Raw genomic sequence first — 15,902 nt, forward strand, 5'->3', positions numbered from 1 at the left:
AAGCCCTCTGTGCATAAAAGATGTCAGGCTGTATTTTTGTAACTGGATTTAGCTTGTACATCTGGACTGTGGAGATGAATGGGCTTTGAGAAGCTCAGTACCTGGAACAGAGGCTGTCAAATGATCACTGTTCAGTGTGCGGCCAGCTGTGCTGACCAAACCCTGGGCCAGCTGCTCTCAGATCTTCTCTCTCATCGTCACCGCAGCCAGCATGCTGCCCGCAAGCTCCCGGGACTGACAAATGGAGCAAGAAAAGCAACCTCCCAAATCCCGTTTTCTCAGAAAAGAAAGGACGTTCTCCCAAAGAAGGTGTATTGGATAGACAACCTGTGACCTCTGAAATGTCTGGGTTCTGTCTTCCCAAGTAACAGGCACTCCCGACCTTTGAGGTGGTGGGCATGTGAGCACTTTGCCTGAGGTGGGGGATGGGAATTCTTTCAGTTCCACTGCCCTCCTTTTCAGAGTGACTTCAGACCTCAAGAGCTGCACACCTGCCTCAGAGAGAAGAGGGGTTTCTATCCCAGGTCCCTGCACTGGCTTTGAAATCAGGTGTGGCTCTAAACAGGGCAGGACAGGTGCTCTCCTGATGGTCCAGTTGATTGTTCAGCTTCAATCCTGTTAACCTAATGCTACCCCTTGGGTTGTTGAATAATCCCCACCAGAGTCTTTCATACCTCCTTAACTTCCGTTTGAGAGATTTACGTGTGAGTTTGGGCACGTTGTTACCGTGTGCGGGCACTCAGCAGTGTTTGCGAATTAAGACCGATGACATGGGCAGCCACCTACACAGATTGCTTAAAAGTCATTAATTCATGACATTAACGTGTTTGACAGATTTCATCAGATACGAATCAGCTCATTTCCGGGAGGGTGGGGACATGTTGCCTCCAGCGTTTCCACATGACGTTATCACCAAGTGACGGGTTTTCCCGAGAGTGGTCCCTCTACCACCTGCTCCTCAGGAACCCAAGGAACTGGTTCAAACTGCAGATTCCAGAGACGCACCCAGATAAACGGAATCAGGCTCTCTGGGAATGGGACCAGGAACCTGTATATTTATCAAGCTCCCCAGGTGAAGTTTGAGGGCCCTGCCCTGGAGTTTCCCTATGCTGCTCTTTGGCTCTTTCAAGGATAGCAACATACAAGAGGAGGCTCTCTGGTCACTTGAGAGATGTGTGGCTCGCTAAGTTGCTTTGCTGGGTGCACAGTCAGGCAATTCAGAATCAAGGAATGAGGACGGACAGAGAGGAAAGAACCGAAAGACAAAGGAGGACCCAGCCCACACTGCTCACTAATTTTGTAGCAGTGATGGGACCAAAGGTTTGAACTTTGCTGTATCTTGGGATCCTCCAATCAGGTCAAGGGGAGGAGCCAGCAAGCCTGGAGTTCCTTAAAATAGTGCCCCTCAGACTTGAGACTGGAGGGTGGATCAGAGTCACTTGGAGGGCTTGTTGAACCGCAGTTTCTTGGGCGCCACTCCCAAAGATTCAGATTCAGTAAGTCTGGGGAGGGCCCAGGGCAAACAGCGGGGCCCAGGTGTCGGGTGCAGATGCAACTTCTTATGAAGCTCTTGATCCTGAATAGGATGCCTCTTTTGGGGGGTGTAGAGGAGAAAAGAAAAAACCCTTTTCTCTCCAACTTCCTAGATTCTCTGGCTAGGGCCCTGGAAATTAAACTGACTGATTAACAAGAGAAAACCAGAGCTTATAGCACGTGCAATATGCATACACACAGAAGAAACTCAGTGCTGAGTAACTCAGAGGGGTGGTTAGAACTTAGGCTTATGTAGTTAAGATCTGAGCAAAGAACAATAAACGTGTAGAGAAGTGACAAGGAACAGGAAAAGGGCTTTAGGCTTCCAAGGGTAGCAAAGAGTGGGAAGGCAGATATGTGGGGAGAACTAAGAGAAAATAAGGGTTATTTTGGTAAGGTTTGTTATGTAGATTCCTCTGGGTGCCATTTCTGGGCTGGTAAGTTCTCTCCAGTGATTAAAAGTCTGAGTCTGCTTTTGGGCAAATGTGGGGCAGGCAGAGAGCTTTTTTTGGCATTAGCTTTTTCTCGGTAGTCTCCAACTCAAAAACTCCTTACACCAAAGTGGTGTATTTTGAGGTTGCATAGTCTGATCCCCTAGAAGGGCCATGCTCACTCTTGGCCCCATCTCTGGATTTCCTCTCTCAGAACTCCTTGCGGCCAGAGTCAACCTGGTGTCTTCTAAGACGAGTGTCCCTCCCCTCATTCTGTGCTCCGTAAGGCAGGGGTCCCCAACCCCCTGGCCGCGGACGTGCAGTGGGCCACGGCCTGTCAGGAACCGGGCCCAGCAGCAGGAGGTGAGCGGCGGGCGAGCTAGTGAAGCTTCATCTGCCACTTCCCATCACTCGCATTACCGCCTGAACCACATCCCCCCTTCCCCAAAACCCAGGTCCGTGGAAAAATTGTCTTCCACGAAACCAGTCCCTGGTGCCCAAAAGGTTAGGGACCACTGCCGTAAGGGATTGTGCCTAGACTGGGTTTCTGGAGAAGATAACATTAAAGGACATGCCCGAGCTCATATTCTGCGTGGGTTTTAGACCTTGGAGAGATCTTAGCAATCACCTCCAAGGCAGTGCTCCTGCACCGTTTGACATTTTTGTTGTTGTTGATTTCGGACATTGTTAATTGATCTCTGCACTTTTTCCCACCAGGCTTGGATGCAGCCTCACAGTCCTTTCAATACAATACCAAGTTTGATTTATTTAGGGTGATGCTTATTTATGACCTAGATCTAACCATACTTCAGCTTCTACTTACGGAGACATGGAGGCTGGAGGAGGAGAGATGACTTGCTTAAAGCACAGAGCTGGGTCTGGGAATACCGGTACCCTGGCTCTAGGCTGAGGTTTTTTTCTTGCCTTAGTAAATGTTTAGTTTTTAATAATATTTTCCAGAAATCTTTGAATTGGAGCATAAATTTTAATAGCTAAAATATAAATTATATGGAATATAATATTTTTTCCTATAGCCTGGAAATTTCCTAAATGTTATAAAAAATTATAAAGGACTGAGTATCTAAATAAACATTGTTAAGTGGTTAAGTCGAAACATTGGCAACCTGTTAAATTCTAAAAATAATGAGTAGATTCTGCACTATCTATAATTTAGCGTTGTAACTAGTGGTTCATTTATTTCACTAAAAAGAGGGGAACAAGATAGTTTAATTTGCAAATACTCAAGTACCTGGCATTTGCAAAGAACAGAGCATGTATCACCTTGTTGAACCCTCATCTCCCACGTCATTTTGATGTGCTGTCAGCCCCCAGTGTGTACACTTGCTATTATTCCCACTCACATGGGGAAGCTGCATTCCTTATGACTATTAACCAAAAGGTTTCAGGGTCATGTCCAAAGTGGAGAACTGGCTAAGTCCAGCATAGAAAGCAGAGGTTGGTAGAGAGACCTCTCACTCCTAATGCCGGCTGAGGAATTAGGAATTCCTTCCAGCTCTCACACTGAATGCTGCTTTGTCTACTTTCCATCATTCTTAGACATCAGGAAGAAGAATGGAGAAACTCAGTGGAGGTGATTCCCACTGGAGGTGGCAGGAGGTTGTACTTGAGAATCCTGCCACATACCGCACATCAGCTCCTCAGCTAACCTCACCATTCTTCATTCTCATTTCATCCTTAACCCCACTCTCCTCTCTCTCTGTGGTTGTTACTACTTTGCCAAGCCCTCAAGGTGGATTAACTTGTAACTTTAATAATGTGGTAAAGAACCTGGAGTTATTTTGCTTGGAAAAGGTGTATAAAGAAGGCTACATAATTTTTGTTTCGTGTTTCCCCATAAGCAGCCCATCTATTTACCCATCATTGCTTTTGGAATTTTAGCCTTTGCATTGGAAAAGTGCTCAGATTACTTTAAGCTTCAGGGATAATTAAGTCTATAAAATGCATGTTTGTTGCTTTTTGGTTGAAAGTAGTAAAAAGAGGAGAAAACTGGAAAATGGGATGAAAATGTTCTAGAAAATTAGCTCACAGTAGATCTGTTAAAAATTCTGTAGGGGTATTAAGATACAGGTTCCCTGTAAGGGAACTGTGGTCCCTTAATAAGGCTGCTTCTGAATAAGAAAAAATAGAACGCATTATAGTAATTTGAAAAAAGAATCTTCTTGTTGAAGAAAACATAATTTCTGACCTTTCATTTATTCTTAGCTTTCCAATGTAATACCCTACGTATAATACATACACGTGTGCGCGCGTGCGTGCGCACACACAAGCACACACGCTCTGAGAGACCAACTGGGAAAAATTTTGCTGGCTAAGGAGGTCAAGATCTTACAGATAGTCTATTAAGATTTCAAATTCACCTACAGGAGCTTTGTATTAATAAATGGAAGTGGATTCTTTACTTGAGCGTGAATAAATTGGAAACAATTTAGAATTAAGATTGGAAAACCATGCTTTTTCTTCCCTTTAGATCAAATTCAGACTTGCTTTGAATTGAGCACTGAATAGTCCCATAATGTTTGTATTAGTTTATGCCTTACAAACTGCTTTCTCATTCATTATAGCTTTGGATCGTCCTGCAATTCTAAGTCACGTAGTACGGTGATCATGATTATTTTTTTCTCTCCATGTTACAGATGAGGAAACAGTGCTCCAGAGAAACTGATGACTGTTCAGCATGAAGCAGCCAGTAGTGGTAAGGCTGGACATTGAATCCAAGTTATCATCACATTTTGTTTGTTACTGTCTAGTATCGAGTGTTTGCTCCGGGTTGGGTGCCAGACTGGGCACAGGGGCCAAAGGCGATAGAAATAGACTCTGACTACAAGGACCTCTCAACAGTAGAAGTCCAGAGTATACAAACTATGGGAAACTGTTGGACTGGGGAGGATTTGCCGATTGATTCTGTCCAAGGGGAGCTATAATGCTCCCCAGAATGATAGTCCCCCTGGGGGTTGACGATGAGTGGGGTTGTTGGGTGGGGAGTTGGAGGACAAGAGGGCAAAGGAGGGGAGACACAAATGTCCAGTGGCTGGGAAGACACAAAGAGTCCAATGGGACTCAACCCACAGTTTTGTGCCTTTTGAGCGCTTCTGTTCACTAAAAGATGAAATTACTATTGAAGTCTGTCCTTATTTTCTTGCCACTCCAAACTATGCAATGGAACTGGGAATCCCTGAGAACTGGAATTTCTTGTTGACTTCAGAAAGGCTAATTCTCATGAGGCCAAACTGCATGGTTAGACTCCTAGCTCTTACTGATGCTGCCAAAGAAGAAAACTTGTCTCTTTGCAAAGTTTCAGTTCAGTTTTTGCATTATTTGCTTTGACATAAAAAGGTAAAATCAATCCAAGAAGAATATTGGCAAACTCAAACCTGTCTGTTTCATTAGTACATCGGTTTGAATAATACATATTTGCTGATTGTTTTGTGACAGGACCACAAAAAAAGTTATATATGATATTCTGAAATTGTAATGAAATCGTTGCCAAGTCTTTAGGGTTCAATATTCCTTGAGCAGCAGGTGATAAAGTTCAAAAGATCAGTGTATGCAGTTTTCTGGGCTCTGCTGGAATGATTAATGGTTTGGCCTTGATTTGAATTGGGAAAGAGGTATAAGGCAAGATCAGTTATAGGCGAACTTGGACTTCATTACCGTGGAGCAATTGGTGATTCAGCGCTGTTCTCTGAACGTATCTGGAGCTAGCGGGAAGGGGACAGTGAGTGAGGAATGCATGGTCTGGGCCATTGGGCTCCAACTGGGCTCACATGGGGCTTGCTGGCACGTAGTCTTCTAACTGAACTGATACTACAACATAAACTCCTGGCCTTGTTAGCTGCTTCATTTGTTATTTTCTGCTTACAGAAGTATATATCCTCACTGTTAAACATTTGCATATTATGAAATAGCTGGCTTGCTAAGCGAGAATTCACCACCCCTCTCCCTATCTCAGAGAAAACCACCGTTATGAGTTGGGTATTCTTGCAATTATTATTTTTTTTAATTTTATTGAAGTATAGTTGATTTACAATGTTGTGTTAGTTTCTGTTGTACAGCAGAATGACTCAGTTGTGTATATATATTCTTTTTCATATTCTTTTCCATTATGGTTTATCACAGGATATTGAATATATTTCCCTGTGCTTTAGGTAGAACCTTGTTGTTTATCCATCCTATATATACTAGTTTGCAGCAGCTAATCCCAAGCTCCCAATCCCCGACCCCCCCTCACCCTTGACAATCACAAGTCTGTTCTCTATGTCTGTGAGTCTGTTTCTGTTTTGTAGATATGTTCATTTGTGTCATATTTTACATTCCACGTATAAGTTACATCATATGGTTCTTGCAATTATTTTTGTGCTCATACTGCCACTCATTTATTTATTAACATAGGAAAGATCAAGTAGTATATTTTGAGCTTGATTTGTAACTTAATATCTCTGTGCATTAAAAAATAAATAAATAAACAATCTCCATGGGCCTGGGCCTGGGCCTGGGCCTGGTTCGCTGTCAGGCTGTCTCTGGTCAGCAGCTGCCTGGCCCCCGTCCTCACTGTCCTCCAGTCAGGCCTCTTTCAGCTGCCAAAATAGCATTGTTCCAGGATTAATGTTTTCCTCAACTGGAGTCACTTAAGCACGCTGGGCGTGGGACAAGAGGTTTACTCAGGCACTGGCTTATTCTTGCTGTGTGTGCCTGGTGCCCTGGGACCTAGCCTGGGTTTTTGTTTTTTTCTTGGCGGGTCTTCCTGCTCAAGGAGACTAAATAGTGGAATGGGATCAGAATTTGCATTCTGGAGTTGGTGGCATCCAGGTTTCTTAATCTCAGTAAGCCTCAGTTTCCTTGTCTGTAAATGGAAGTAGTAATGGTACCTACATTACAAATTCGTGCATGTGAGGATTAATTGAAATCCTTTATGTAAAGCACTTAGCCCAGTGCCTGTGACATTGTAAGCGCCCAGTAAATGACAGTTTATATCCTCTTACTAGGTGTGCAGGCTCAGGAGGACAAGGACTGGCTGTCTTTTCCCTGCTGTATCCCCAGTGCTTGGCTCATGGAAGATTCTAGATAAATATTTGTTGAAGGGTTGAATTCCCACTGGTTGCCTGCATTGATCAGGGGTCCTTTAAGGGACCCACTGACCAGGGGTCCTTTAAGACCCCTTCAAGATCAGGCCAGTCCTTCAAGCTGGAAGGAGAATCTAGAAAGGAGAGTTGGAAGGTCAGAGAAAAGTCATTAACCGGCCCTCCAGAAGTACTAACCTGGGTGGAAAAGTCCGAGCTTGCAGGTAAAACTGAGAAACTGCCACTTAGGTCCCACTGCTGGAGCGGGGCTACCCAGAGGCGAGGCCAGGGCAGAAGTCTCTTGTCTCTGTCTGAGGTGGGCCTGGACGTGCTGTTGGTCAGCAGGGTGGCATTTGGGAAGAAGAGCTGGCTGCACTTTGAGGGGAGAACGAGGGGAGCTGAAACCCGCCTGCACTTCAGCATCTCTTTTCCCCTTGCGTAGCCATGACGACCTTCCAGAAGTAATGGTGCTGCTTCCCTTCCGCGTTGCAGATCATAGCCAAATTTCTCCTCTGGCCAGCTCTCCGCCAGATCCATAAATGTGCGCCCAGCTCAGCCAAGTTGATTCAGCCAATGAACCACTGTTTAAAACGGATTCCTGTCGGAGTCCAGCTCCAACAGGATCCAGGATACCCCAAAAGGATGGACAGCGTCGGCGATGAACAACAGGAAGGAGACTGAGACTCGTGGACTCAGCCAAGTCAACAGGAAGGAGACTGAGACTCGTGGACTCAGCCAAGTAAAAATAGCACCATCTCGTGCTTTCTTTATTTCATATACTCATATATAGATTACAGTAGAATTACATAAATCATTAACATACATTGTAATATTATTGTTTTGAGTCGGAAGAATGAATCATTTTGAACCCACAAAGATTTCCTTAAAAGATTACGTAAACCATACCTTTTAGTTTCTAGATTTTCTCATAAGATAAATTCCAAGGTTACCATTACATACAGCACATGTTCTAAGAATTATTCTTGGTGGTTAACCAACCTTAACACCTAAGTCTAAATATATCCTTATATTCTATATATCCTTAGCCCCCACATAGCTTTTCCTACATGGACATTCCTTTTTTATAATGCCATAAAAATATCTAAAATATATTTTACAATTTCTATTTTGAATATTGCTGCTCAAAGGCAATTTAATATAGCAACAAACAATATTAGGATCCCAATAATCTATTAAAGAATAACTTTCCAAATCGTTTCTATTTGTCCCTAATCTAGAACATATCTGTTCACCAGTTAATTGATCAAATATCATTAAACTACCATTAATATTGAACCACAAATTATTATTACCATCATAAACACCCTCATATGGCCATATCTCTAGGGAGGATGGTGTTTTCCAAAGAAACATTTCCCTATGTCCAGATTTAGTCACTGTTTCCCAATGTCCCTCTTTAGGCACCGGGCCTTGCCAAACAGTACTCAAAGGGGAAGTCAGGAAATCTAAGATTTTTCCTTGGGGCAAATCCTGCCACACTTAAATTTATATATATAGAAATTATAAGCATTGCTTTTACGAGGAGTGTAGTCCACCTTCCACGTGTGGTTCCGCCTTGCAGTTCCGCACTGGAGCGCCCCATGACCTTGTCATGGTGTTGCAGCGTCTGGATGGCTTCCAACAGATTCCTGTGCTGGAGTAAAACACAACACTTCGGTCATCAAGCTGCTGGTGAATCCCACGGCTTTTTGCCAGGGTGATCGGAATGGCTTCCGACAGCCGGCTCTACCACGCTAGATCTCCTTACTCCTGTGAATGGAAGGGTCCAGGGCCCAGGATGGGTATGCACAGATGTCCATTGTGTGGGCCTGTCTCTGAGTATAATGATGCTGAAGCTTATTAGCTGTGGTAGCAGCGAGGTCTTCTGGGAGTTCTCTAGTCTATAATTGGGTTTTACTGTTGTGGGTTTTGTGAGTGTCAGAAATAATGAGATGACATTAGGATCTGACATGGCATCGTTAGAGGACTGGTAATGTAGATTACGAACATGTATTCATATAAGGGAGAGTAATAAATCAAGTGGAAAAATGCTTCAGAAGTAATGAAGGTCATGTCCAAATATATACTCTTTTGATGTACATTAACACCAGCAATGAATAATTCATGGCCCTATCCTCCGGAGGTTTGTAGGTGCCCAGATAAAATAACAGTTCTCTGGCCATCAGAAAAACCCATGGTGAGGGTCTTTGTTAAGAAGTCTGAAGATCGTTTGTGCCACGGATAGGGTTGGGTGGGATGCTGATTAGTTCTTCAGCAGTGGGAGGCAGGGCACGTGATAGCACAGCTTTCCAAAATGGAATTCTCCCGAGCACAGTTTTATATGCCTCTACACGATTCCAGCAATATTATGGTTTTTGGAAAAAAAAATTGTTTAGCAATTTATAACAGTCATTAAATTGCTCTGACTTATGAATGAACATCATTTTCCCCTCCAAGAAACACTGCAAGCTATGTATTTTACCGCACTTGAGAATGAACCAATGCAAATGTTTGTCTCTGGATATATAAGTTCTTTTCTCATGTGCTGGGTATTTATGAGAGTTGGCACTGCTCTGCTCATTGTTAAATTCAGAACTTTTAGCACCATTGTTCAGAGGAAAGGGAAGGCTGGGAGCTACATTTGTGGGTTGCCAGTTATGTGGCAACCTTTTCCTACAAATAGAATGTCAATCCAGATAAAGTGTTTTCAAACGCCATGTCTTTTGCCCCCAAGCCTCTCACCCCAAGCCAATCTATCTAATACTATCCCAATGATAGCCAAGTAGCACAAGCTTTTGGGGAGGGTGGAATGTCCGTCAGTGCTGGTCCCTGCCTGTCCCTGTCTACCTCCATCTGTCCCAGTGTATCTCTTTCTGTCTCCATTCTTGTCTCTGTTCACTCTGTCGGAAACCCTCTCCTTACCTTAAATTTTTTTTATGCTGAAGGATAATACACATACAGAAAAGTGCCCAAATCATGAGAACTCAGCTCAGGGCATTCTCGTTAAGCTCTAATCAGCATCTTAGAAGTCCCCTTGTAGTCCCTGCCTCTCTGCAAGGGCAGCCACACCCCTACCTTCTAACAGCATAGACACATTTGCCTGTTTCTACCCTTTACATGAGTGGAAAATCACATGGCTGTTTTTCAACTGACATTTTGCTCGTGCGCCGTGTCCACATTGTGCGTAGTTGCAAGCTGCTCATTCTCACTGGGGACACTGTGGCACTGAGTGCATACACCACAGTTTATTGATCCATTCTGCTGTCAGTAGGCCTTGGGAAGTTTCTGATTAGGGGCTGTTAAGGAGAGTGTCCCTAGGAACATTCTAGAACATGTCCTCTGTTCAGTGTGTGCCCACATTCCGGCCATGTACGTGTTCAGAAGAAGAAACGTTGGCTTCCTGTTCTTTTTATTGCAGAGTTTACCTATCCTTCAGCCATCTCAATCCTCATCGAAATGAAGAGGGAGACAGTGCTGCTTAGGCCATAAACTCAGGTGTGCAAGAAATATCACTTTATTTTTTTACTCAAATCTAAACTCTTAAGTTCTCACACTGCCAGGCTGGGGGAATCTCATCCTAGTCATTTAGGGATTCCCTTTATTCCCAGGATTGTGACTGGAGCCAGGAAAGGGAAGGGGCCTCTAGCCGCCGTCAGTCCCTCTGCCGACCAGGTCACCATTCAGGCCAAAGGCTTGTTCTGCGCTGTGCTGGGGGTGTGCAGCTGGGGGGAGGCTGGGACCCTCGCCACCTCTGACCATCTCCTTCAGGGCCCCCCGGGTCTGCCTGCCTCTCTGGGGGGCGCCAGATCCCTGCCACTCTCCTCCTCGCCTCAGGAAATCTCTTCTTCAGCGGGAAGACACTCACTGCATCATCCTGCTTCTCTGGGACCCCTCTGCCACTTCCTCAAGTTCTGCCCAACTTGGTGGGCCCAGGATTTGGGAAAACAAAAGCCAAGATGTTTCAGGCTGGTTGCGTTCTGCTCTGGCACATTCCTGCCACCTGCTTCAATGGGGAAAGGTGACAATTCAGGAGAAAAATAGAAATCATCTCCAGGTGTCACAGTCTGTGCTTGGCTAACACGTCGGGAGGGTGGTGGCTGGAGGCACATGTGACGTGGGTGGTGCCACTTGATAAGAGCTGCTGTCTGTGGCCTCAAGCACTGCCCAGGTATGGCGGTCTCTCTTTTATGGGACTCTTGTGATCCCTGTTTGTCCTCTCCCAGGAAGTGGGGAAAGGGCCTCAGGTGGAGAGAAGGAAGGCATGAGAGACTGCGAGCAAAGAAAGAGAAAGATGGAAGCTGTTGGGGGAACATAGGCACGGAGAGATTGTCAGCGAGAAGACACAAGTGTCAAAACAGAACAGTTACCAACCCGGGACATGTGTTAAAGTGGCTGAAATGTTGACAGTCTGACAGCCTCATGTCCTGAGAGACGCCTGCAAGCTCCTGTGGTGGGAGAATGCTCACCCCTGTTTTCATTTTCTAGGACTTCCAGAACAAAGAACCACAAACCAGGTGGCTCAAAACAACAGACATTTATTCTCTCACGTTCTGATGTCTAGAAGTTCAGATTCAAGGTGTTGACAGGGCCATGCTTCCTCAGCGGGCTCTGGGGAAGAATCCTTCCTTGTCTCATCCTAGCTTCTGGTGGTTGCCAGCAATCTTGGCCTTCCTTGGCTGGCAGCTGTGACACTCCAGTTTCTGCCTGCATCTTCACATGGTCATCTGTGCATGTGTTTTCTTCTAAGAATGCCGGTCATTAGCTTAGGGCCCACCCTAATCCAGTGTGACCTCGCCTTAACTCATTATATCTGCAAAGACCTAATCTCCCGATAAGGTCTCATTATTATAAAGTATTGTCTCATGTGATTATGGAGGCTAAGTTCCACAATCTACCCTTCAAACTGGAGACCCAGGAAGGCTAGTGATGTAGTTTCAAGGCCTGAGAGCTATAGGGCCAATGGCGTAGATTCCAGTCCAGGTCTGAAGGCCTGAGAACCAGGAGCAGGGAGGACAGGAGAAGATTGATGTCCCAGCTCTGTAGGCAGGCAGAGGGAGGGCAAAGCCAGCCTTTCTCTGTCTTTTTGTTCTACTCAAGCCCTCAGTGGATTGAATGATGCCCATCTGCATTGGGGAGGTCAACCTGCTTTACTCAGTCCACCAATTCAAATGCTAATCTCTTCTGGAAACACTGTCACAGACATGCAGAAATAATGTTTAATCAGATATCTGGGCATCCGATGGCCCAATCAAGTTGACACATAAAATTGACCAACACAGAGGCTGTTGATAAAGCTGTGAGCAGGGTTAAGAGAAAAAACTGATGGATAGTCCAGGACCCTGGTATGTTTCTATCACCCCTTGGCTTGAGAGGGCAATTGCTAGAGCCCAGAAGGAGGAGCTGAAGCTGGAGGAGAGGGCCTCCCAACAGGAGCCATGGCCTTTGGTAGAGGGACCTGGCCAAACTGCAGAGACCAAGAATGGGCCAAGGGGCATGGATACCCCAACCTCACTTTCCTCCCTCCCTCTGTTTCCTGGCAGTGTCTCTCATGGTAGAACCAAATGCAAGTCCTGTGGGCACCGTCCCTGAGGAGCTTCCAGGACACAGTGCAGAGTAGAGGAAGGTGGAGGGTGGAATTGGTGGTTAGTGTAAACCATCTAACCATGGTGCCACCAGCCTTCGTGGGCCAGAACAAGCTGCTTTTCCTGCTCTGAAGCCATGCAGTGCCCCATGCACAGGTGTTGGGAGGGGGGGACATCCTCTCTTCCTCATATGTTGTCATGGCTCCCGTGGTTAGTGTAAACCATGCAGCCTTGCCAGCATCCCGGGCTGAGGAGGAACAAGCCCAGAGAGTGGGCGGAAATCCATGCCACTGAAAAAACCCATTTGCAACTAATGAGCTGCAATTCATTACAGGCAATTTCTGCAGGACAGTTTCTAGTTTTCAATCAGCAGAATCAGTTTCTTTCTTTGCATGAAAGAAAAAGCAATCTAGACCTTTTTGGATAGAGAGTTAAGAAAACACCAAAATCTTACGGCCACAAATGGTTTTGCCAAGAGTTGGAGCACTCCTAGAACAGAGAATGACAAAGATACTCAAAGGACAGCTGATGTGATTATATTATATAAGTAATTCAAACCATTGCACCTTAGATTGAGTCTAATAATCTAAATATTTCAAATGGATACTAATTTATCTGGATAATTAACTCAAATTTTCTCCTCAAAGCATGGTCTCCCTTTTTTTGTACAGAATATCTAATTTATGAGAAGTAAAATTAAATCAATAGATTTTTCAACAATATGGCACGACTTTCTTTTTTTCCTTTTCTCCTTTTGACAAATGAACTCAAAGGTGACATACATAGATTTTTTTCCACCCGAAGGCATTTAAAACACATTTTTCATGTGTAAGTCAAATGAAACATTACATATTAATCTGTACGGTGAGATTTATTGAGGTTTCTGGAGCTGTTAGGAGTTTTCAGATATGTGCTTAAAAACTTCTGGGTCATTTCTGTGATTTATCGTGAGGTAATACATAAATACACGTTTAGGTGCCCATTAAGAATAGATTTGAGTCCCATAATCTGGAAATTACTCAGTTCTTCATACTTCATAATACATCACATTAGCTGGTGGTATAGAACCATTATGATATTAATCGTAATAGAAATATACTTACAGGAAGGTTAAAAGACAAGATCCACTTCTAATGGCTCTTTGAGCCACTTGGAGCAAGGTAATGCTTTGTTGGCATATTTGTAAAAATTTGAACAATGAGATTGTAAGATTTTAAAAGTATTGCTGAGTGCTATTTTAAAATAACATTTCTTGTAAAATATTTTAAAATATAAGCTTTCCAAATAGCCAGATGGGGCTATTTTTTTCCTTTTCTGCTGTGAAGATGTCCAGGAGCCTGTGAAATGTATGTGCGAAGGGAGTCCCTAATGAAGCATGCCAAGGAAGCTCTCTTCTGCCCTTCTGGGGATGGATGGATGCTTTGTGGAAACTGACAACTGCATCTACAGAAGCTGTGGGAACAATGGCGTGGGGTGTCGTATGAAGACCAGTGGGTCGCTTGCTAAAATATGCACGGCGGGGGGTGGGGGGGGGTGGGGGTGGGGAAGGATTTTGCCCTGAGGGTGCATTAAAGCTCTGATAGTCTGCGGGTTCTCAGTTTAGTTTGGTCTTGATCATGTTGGTTCTGTTACTGCTCCCCCCACTCCCCCTTGCTGAACTCTGTTGAGATGAGTCAGCTTTTTCAGTTTTTTCATTGTGGATGAAGCAATGCAGAAGCAATGCAGAAATTGAGACAAACACCCTAGGAGAATTGCAGATTCTTCACTCTAGGTACCTGGTTCAAAAACATCTGAAGATTGGAGTTACTGGGACCCAAATTCTGCTGGGTCTTGAGCTCACATTTAGTAGTTTAACATGATGGCTAGCTGGTTTGAAAACAATCCTTGGTATTCATGATCTTTTTTTCTCTTCTGGAAGGCTTAATGTGATAAAATATGCTGACTTCCTCCTGGCAGTAGGGAGCACGTAGGCATTGGTTCTTGGCCGTAGATGCATATTCACATCATTTAAGGACATTCTGATGAATAAGTATCAGTGCTTAGCCACCTTCCCAAACCTATCGAATGAGGTTCGCTCAGGACCAAGGTTTGACTGCCTGAACAGCAAAGGCGAGGTGGGGTGTAGACCACTCCTTTCCCTCGAGTTTAGGCCCTGGAGGTGTTTCTCCATAATTCACCTAACAAACTACTCCCAGGAGGACGTTTGCCTGAGTGTGTTTAGTTGAGTGGGAGGGTTTTGTATGGAGAACACAAGATTAGGCTGGGATGAGTCTCTGACATTGATGGGACTGATCTGACCCATGGACTGTCTGAGTCGTAGAGAGAAAGGCTATGGGGAAAGAATGAAGTGATGAGACATCATGGCATAGCTTTGGGTGGGAGCCATGACAACATATGAGGAAGAGAGGATGTCCCCCCTCCCAACACCTATGCATGGGGCACTGCATGGCTTCAGAGCAGGCAAAGCAGCTAGTTCTGGCCCACGAAGGCTGGTGGCATTGGGAAGATGGAATGACTGCCCCCTTTACTTCAGAATTAGCATCAGCACTTGGACACTGGCCTGCAACCCACCAACCTCCTGGCTTTCTGCAATTGCTTTGCTTTCCCCCTGCATGTATTTTACTTTCTGTATGTATGCGCAGGTTAGAACCAGCCTGTCTGCAAAAAGGAAAAGGTGATGTGACTGTATCTGTTTGAAGATAAATCCCGCCAACTGTGTAATGCTACCTGAGACCAAACTAGAAGCAGTGCCTTGCTCCCACCTCTATTATAGCTGGGAGTTTCTTATCTGCTCTGGTCCTCACTCCTTAGCTCTCCCACCTGGGCAATCTCTTGACCGGCCAACAAGCCATTGAACTTGTAAGGATAGAAACCTGATATTTATTCCTCAAAATTAGAACGAGGGGGAAAATGTAGATAGTCTTCTATAACTATAGCATTGGAAAGGAATCCTCCCAAATCCCATTTGTTTACGAAGTTTGATGGTGGTTGTACAAGTCAATGTTAGATAAACCAGTGCAAAGGCTGAGGAGCTCGTGGGGTACCACATGGGCATCAATCTTTATTTCCAGGTGGACTTGACAAGTTGGAAAAGGGAAAGTGTGTCATAAACATAACAAGATTCAAGCATCCAAGTGTTTTGTGTCCATTTGTTTCTAAAAGGGAAATATTGCTTCCTTATCAACTCACTTGATGGACTGACCACGCATAGCAGTTTCTGTGGGATAAATGATTAACATGAGTCAAAGCATAAAAAACCTTCTGTCTTCAGATATTAG

General features: G+C 44.6%; 1 protein-coding gene across 1 annotated transcript in view; it reads left to right on the top strand.

Annotated features, from left to right (window-relative positions):
- The first annotated feature begins 4,665 nt into the window (after window positions 1-4,665).
- The window catches only part of PLPP4 (phospholipid phosphatase 4), a 188,300-nt gene continuing 177,063 nt past the window's right edge, over window positions 4,666-15,902 (top strand). The window contains exon 1 of the mRNA XM_068549071.1: window positions 4,666-4,677. The gene's annotated coding sequence lies outside the window, so the exon portion shown is untranslated. The remainder of the gene's footprint in view (window positions 4,678-15,902) is intronic.

The sequence above is a fragment of the Eschrichtius robustus genome, chromosome 7, assembly GCF_028021215.1.
Source record: "Eschrichtius robustus isolate mEscRob2 chromosome 7, mEscRob2.pri, whole genome shotgun sequence".
Taxonomy (NCBI): domain Eukaryota; kingdom Metazoa; phylum Chordata; class Mammalia; order Artiodactyla; family Eschrichtiidae; genus Eschrichtius; species Eschrichtius robustus.